The sequence below is a fragment of the Triturus cristatus genome, chromosome 4_2, assembly GCF_964204655.1.
Source record: "Triturus cristatus chromosome 4_2, aTriCri1.1, whole genome shotgun sequence".
Lineage (NCBI taxonomy): Eukaryota > Metazoa > Chordata > Amphibia > Caudata > Salamandridae > Triturus > Triturus cristatus.
In genome coordinates this window covers 693,329,407-693,336,462 of record NC_140586.1, presented here as the reverse complement: position 1 = coordinate 693,336,462, position 7,056 = coordinate 693,329,407, and positions in this window count along the sequence as shown.

Below are 7,056 nucleotides of genomic sequence, written 5' to 3'. Positions count from 1 at the left end.
TTATAAGAGCAATGTGGCCGAAACAGAAATTGCTTTCTTTAAGTTTGTTAGAATCTTGCGACTAAAATATTTTTTCAGTACCATTGAATCTACACCTCCAGAGATAGATGATTCAACTAAAGAGTTCAAACCAAAAAGCACGTTTTGCTCTCCTATTTCACACAAATCGATTGACTCATTCGAAAGATTGGTCAAAGCGGAGATTACCAGCATCAACTTTCATAAACGTTCCAAAGAGAATTTTTCAGCCAAAGAATGGAGTACTTTGAAACAACTTGCCGATAATCCTTCTATGACTTTCACTAAAGCTGATAAAGGCGGCGCACTTGTAGTGCTGGATACAGAGTTTTACGAAGAAAGTGTCATACACCACCTTATGGATGCTGACACATATACTAAATTGGACCAAGAGCCAACACATAGCTACCGAAATATTTTGAATCAGATTCTCACACGTGCTGTAGAGATGGGTTGGATCAATCAAAAAACTGAGAAGTTTCTGTATACAACTCATCCACGAAGACCAAGATTGTACATGTTACCCAAGATTCACAAAAACCTCGAAAAACCACCTTTCCGCCCTATTGTGTAAGCATGCGGATCTTTATCTGAACCCTTCGGCAAATACCTTGATCATTTTTTACAACCAATGGTACAAAAACAGCAATCTTACTTAAAAGACACTACAGCTCTTCTCAATCTTTTGAAAGATCTTGATTTGAAGGACATAGAACATTGGGTACTATGCACCATAGACGTTACCTCTTTGTATACCTCGATTCCACATGCAGATGGTATTGAAGCAACAGAATGGGCTTTATTAAATCATAACCACATCAACGCAGAAAAGGTGTTTGTAATTGAATTGCTCCAATTTGCACTCTACCATAGTTACTTTGAATGGAAGGGTGTGTTTTACGCCCAAAACAATGGTACTTCAATGGGTTTTGCTGGAGCTCCTTCGTACGCCAACATATTTTTGGCCAAACTTGAACACGAGCATATCCTGACCAATGAAGCATGGTCTCACAACCTAGTACTATATAGGCGCTACATTGATGACATTTTCATTATTTGGAAGGGAGATCGCAGCATTCTGGAAGCTAATATCTTGCACCTCAACCACATTCATAATCGAATCAAGTTCACTCATCAAATTGAGAATCATCAGATTAACTTCTTGGATGTACTTATTCAAATTGACCAAGGATCAATCAAAACGAATGTCTATATTAAACCTACGGATAGAAACAATTCTCTCCATTACAGAAGCTTTCATCAACCCACACTCAAGAGACATTTACCATTTTCACAATTTATTCGATTAAAAAGAATCACTTCTGATCCACAAAACACTATCTCCATCACCAATCAATTTGCTGACCGGTTCCTTAAACGAGGTTATCCACCACAAATTTTGGAGGACACTAAACACAAACTTGACAATGTAGATCGTAACAACTTACTACAACCAGTATGTAAAAAACAAAGCAATCCTCTTGTATGTGTTTTAAAACATTCTACTCAAGCCGGCAACATCAAATCAATCATCATGAAACATTGGAACATCATTCGTACTGAACCTGACTTACTGGCTCTATTTCCACAGAAACCAACCTTCGCCATGCAAAGATCTAAAAACCTGAAAGAATTGCTAACCCAAACATCAGATACCTCGGGAAAAACATACAAAGGCATGCAAAAATGTCAAAACTGTGTGCATTGCAATAATGTAATAATTGGTGACTGTTTTATCCATCCAACTAAAGGCTACAAGATTGCTTTACGTCATTCAAGTACTTGTGACACTTCAAATGTCATTTACGCACTTAAATGCCCCTGTGGTAAAATTTATGTTGGCAGAACTGAACGTAAAATTAAAATACGAGTTGGTGAGCATAAAAGTAACATCCGAATGAATAAGGAGAAATCTACAGTTGCTACGCATTGGGTAGAAGCAAAACACAACATCTCTCAACTTCGCTTTACCATTCTGGAAGCACAAAAGCCAAGATCTGACATTGATCCTCATAAATCTCTTGCACGTGCAGAATTTTATTGGACCAAAAAGTTGCAGTCACTTCAACCCCTGGGTCTTAATGACCATATCGAATGTAATTGTTTTCTGTAATTTTGGTTTTCTTTCATGAATATGTTTTTTTAGTAACTTTATTGATGTACACGCAATGTAACGGCACTTTGGAGACTGTTTCTATGTCTTTAGGCATCTCATAGAACGCAGCAATCCGTCTTCTCTTTCCATTATTTAAATCTCTTCTCGCCTAACGTAAGCACACCAACCAGTAACTGACGTGTTCCCGCCAGACACAGGTTTAACTTCGTATCGGGTATGTTCACGAGTGTTCTTTAGAGTTTACTTTTTATTCTTTTCATTCTTTTTACTCGTTTTTTATTCGTTTTGTCAGTTTGACGGGTGAAATTGAATATGGTTTGGTTTCTTCTTTGTCACGAGCACCGCTTTTCATTTTACGGAGTGAGTCGAATTCACGGTGATCTACGGAAATGCTTTTCAGTTAGATTTCAACTTGGAAAAAGGACTTTCTTTAACACGATTCACGTTTTCATGTACTGTCGTCACCTAAGTTTTGTTTACTTCCTTTTTGTTGTAGTCACCCTTCGAAAGCTTGTTTTGTTGCGACTAACAAATGAGCTTATTATTTACCGCATGTTTGTATTATTCGAGTAGGACACAGCACGTTATACATAGATACAGACTTTTGATGTTGAAACCTATTATGAGGACTAGTGATTGAATTGCTTTTTTGTATTTTATTCAGTTATTTCAACCTTTATGAATACCCCTGAAGAAGGGTTAATTTGGACCCGAAATGCATTGGGTACAATGTTGAATTGTTAAAATCATAGCACTGGATGCTTTTTCCCAGCATTGATAAGAAAGATACTGAATGCAAGTATTTTTCGCAATTAAATCGATTGGATGAAATCGACATTCGTTTGATTATTTTCTTTCAATGAACTTGATGAAAATCATGAATGGCTGATTCAACAGCCTATTGTTAAGTGCTCACGCCAGCAAAAGGTTTTTTCCTTCTTGCACCATAGACTGGCAGTTTACCGGAGTCGCCATTGGATAGGCGACATGGTGTTTTGAGCACAATTTCAAAAAAAGTGTTACTTCTGACTGAACATTTACAAGAGTGTGCACGTTGGCATTCGTTTTGGGGACACCACAGACAGCCACGCACGGCACACAGCCAGGCGCCCCGGGACAGGCCCAGGGTGGACCGGTCAAACCGTTCAAGGCTTCCCCTCTGGGAGTCAGACAGCACCGTCGGGAGAAAAAAAACATTGCCAGGCGCTCGGGAGGCCGCCCCTACCCACCCACCCAGGTGGCGAGGTAGGGGGTGGTGAATTGCACCAGGTCTGTGCAATTCACACTAATTCTTGCAGCTAGCTGCGTTCTTCATCAACACGCGAGCCGAGTAATCCACTGCCAAGAGTCACAGGCAACTTTTTGAAAATGTTCACCCACCTGCAGGCGCAGGAGAGACGGGAGGAAGGTGACGCCGTCCGTCCGTCTGCCGCCCGCGTGGCAAGACGGCCCGGGCGCCCCGTTCAAGGCTTCCCCTCTGGGAGTCAGACACCACCGTCGGGAGAAAAAAAACATTGCCAGGCACTAGGCCCGGGAGCCTGCATAGGGGCGAGGGAGGGGGCTCCCGGAGCGACGGGGGCAGGCAGCCCCGCAGCTGCCAGTCCCTCTCGGGGCCACCCTGCACAGGGGGTATGCAGGCCTAGCGTCCCTGCCTGTTCAGGGGCAAGCAGACTCGGAGAAAAAGGACCATCAGGAAGGGGATGAGATCCAGGAGCATAACCGGGCCCCTGGGGGCCCCAGCGGGCAGGCCCGGGTGCTGCCTTCCCCGTTTCAGCATCACCAGACCTAACGGAGGTCTAACTGAGAAAACTCGGAAAAAAAGTACCATCGGGAAGGGGCTGAAAGGCAGGTGCGTACATGTGTCCCTGGGGGCCCCGGCGGGCGGGTCCGGGTGCTGCCTTCCCCCGTCTCAGGATCGCCGGACCTCACGGAGGTCTGACCCAGCAAACTCGGAGAAAAAGAACCATCGGGAAGGGGGCTGAGAGGCAGGTGTGCGTGCCCGGGCCCCTGGGGGGCCCGTATCGGGCGGGCCCAGGTGCTGCCTTCCCCTGTCTCGGGATCCCCGGACCTCACGGAGGTCTGACCCAGCAAACTCAGAGAGAAAGGACCATCGGAAAGGGGCTGAGAGGCAGGTGCGTACCCGGACCCTTGGGGGCCCCGGCAGGCGGGCCCGGGTTCTGCCCTCCCCTGTTTCAGAATCACCGGACCTCACGGAGGTCTGATTGACCCTCTCCCTAGTAATCCGGAGGATAATTACCCCCCTTTCTTGTAATCCGTGCACACGAGGTGAGAGAGGGGACCCAAGGCGCGAATGTACTCGACCTCCTGGAGCCCTCGCTGGGATCGGGGAGGCAAATTGACCCTCATCAGGACTTCCAGGCAAGCCCGGCCATCTGGTCACCCCATTGGAAAGCATTACGCGCGACCAGATGGCCGAGGGGATAGGCGCGACCAGATGGCCGAAGGAATAGGCGCGACCAGATGGCCGAGGGGACAGGCGCGACCAGATGGCCGAGGGGAAAGGCGCGACCAGATGGCCGGGCTTGAAAGGGAAGCCATCTGGTTGCTCTGTGCCCCAACGAAAGAGTGAGCGGGCGCCAGGGCATGGGGACCGGAGGCCCAGGGCCCCAGCCGGGCCCCAGCCATGGAGGGTGCGTGGGGGACCCGATGGGCCCTCCGACCCAGGTCCCGCGGACACCTTGACAAGCAGGGGAGGCCTGCACGTGATTGACAGACCCCTGTCCTGGGCCCTTGGTGGAGCAGTAGGCCGGAGGACGGGACTCAGGGCCGGAGCCCCCGACCCGGGCCCCTGGACGCATTACGCGCGACCAGATGGCCGAGGGGATAAGCGCGACCAGATGGCCGAAGGGATAGGCGCGTCCAGATGGCCGAGGGGAAAGGCGCAACCAGATGGCCGGGCTTGAAAGGGAAGCCATCTGGTTGCTCTGTGCCCCAACGAAAGAGTGAGCGGGCGCCAGGGCATGGGGACCGGAGGCCCAGGGCCCCAGCCGGGCCCCAGCCATGGAGGGTGCATGGGGGACCCGATGGGCCCTCCGACCCAGGTCCCGCGGACACCTTGACAAGCAGGGGAGGCCTGCACAGGACTGACAGACCCCTGTCCTGGGCCCTTCGTGGAGCAGTAGGCCGGAGGACGGGACTCAGGGCCGGAGCCCCCGACCCGGGCCCCTGGACGCAGCCGGGGCGCCCAGGCCTGGAGGCACAGGTGAAGCCTCCCTGGGCCGGCAGGACCCAGGACGTAGCCCGGGGTGGGGAGGCCACCCTCCCCGGGGCCCTCAGGAGCCCGTCCGAAGCTCCTGAAACCAGCCAAGCAAGGGGAGGCTCCCCGGTCACAACGGAACCCCGTCCTGGGCCTTTGGCAGTGCCGCAGGCCGGGGGCCGGAGCCCCCGACCTGGGGCCCGGTAGGGCCCCTGGATCCAGCCAGGGCTCCCAGGCCCGGAGGCACAGGGGAAGTCTCCCCGGGCCCGCTGGACCCCGTCCAGGGCACCCTGCCATGCGGCAGGACACAGGACGGAGCCCAGGGTGGGGAGGCCACCCTCCCTGGGAACGTCAGGAGCCCGGCGAGCTCATGAACCCAGCCAAGCAAGGAGAGGCTCCCCAGCCACAACGGAACCCTGTCCCGGGCCTTTGGCAGTGTCGCAGGCTGAGGGATGGGGCCCGGGCCAGAGCTCCCAACCCGGGGCCCGGCGGGGCCCCTGGATCCAGCCAGGGCTCCCAGGCCCGGAGGCGCAGGGGAAGCCTCCCTGGGCCCGCCGGACCCCGTCCCGGGCACCCTGCCACGCGGCAGGACCCAGGACGGAGCCCGGGGTGGGGAGGCCACCCTCCCCGGGGCCCTCAGGGGCCCGTCCGGAGCTCCTGAAACCAGCCAAGCAAGGGGAGGCTTCCCAGCCACAACGGAACCCCGTCCCGGGCCTTTGGCAGTGCCGCAGGCTGGGGGACGGGGCCTGGGTCGCAGCCCCCAACCCGGAGCCCGGCGGGCCCCTGGACCCTGCTGGGGCTCCCAGGCCTGGAGGCACAGGGGAAGCCTCCTCCGGCCCGCTGGACCCCGTCCAGGGCACCCTGCCACGCAGATGTTGCCCGGGCATAGCCCATCTGGTCCCCAGAAAAGAGCCACCAGCCCCGGAGGGGTGTTCCGGCATACCCTGCCCCTACTAATCCGGAGGAAGGCTACCCACCTTTCTGGTAACCCGCGCGCTCTGAGTGACAGAGGGGACCCTAGGCGTGGACGCGCCAACCCCCTGGAACCCTGACTGGGATCCGGGATGCAAATGGACCCTCGTCGGGAATTCCAGGCCGGCCCGGCCATCTGGTCGCCCCATTGGAAAGCATTGCGCGCGACCAGATGGCTGGCACCTGAAAGGACTCCCGTCTGCCCGCCCTGAGCTGAGCCATAGCGGTAGGGCACCCGCCTGCCCACCCACACAGGGCTCGGGGGGGCTCTTCTTCCCGGGGGTCTCGGGGACCCCGGCTGGGCCTCAGGCACGGGGAGGACCACCGGAGCTCTCGGGCCTGGGCGCCCAGGGGAGGACTGCCCGTGACCCGTGGAGCCCATCCCGGGCCCTTTGCCACGCCGCAGGCCAAAGGAGGGAGCCCCGGACACCCGGGAGGATGTTGCCCGGGCATAGCCCATCTGGTCCCCGGCAAAGAACCGCCATCCCCGAAGGGGTGTTCCGGCACACCCTGCCCCTACTAATCCGGAGGAAGGCTACCCCCCTTTCTTGTAACTCGCACGCACCGCGAGGCTCAGGGGACCCTAGGCGCAAATGTGCCCGACCTCCTGGAGCCCTGGCTGGGATCCGGGAGGCAAATGAGCCCCCATCTGGACTTCCAGGCCAGCCCGGCCATCTGGTCACCCCATTGGAAAGCATTACGCGCGACCAGATGGCCGAGGGGAGAGGTGCGA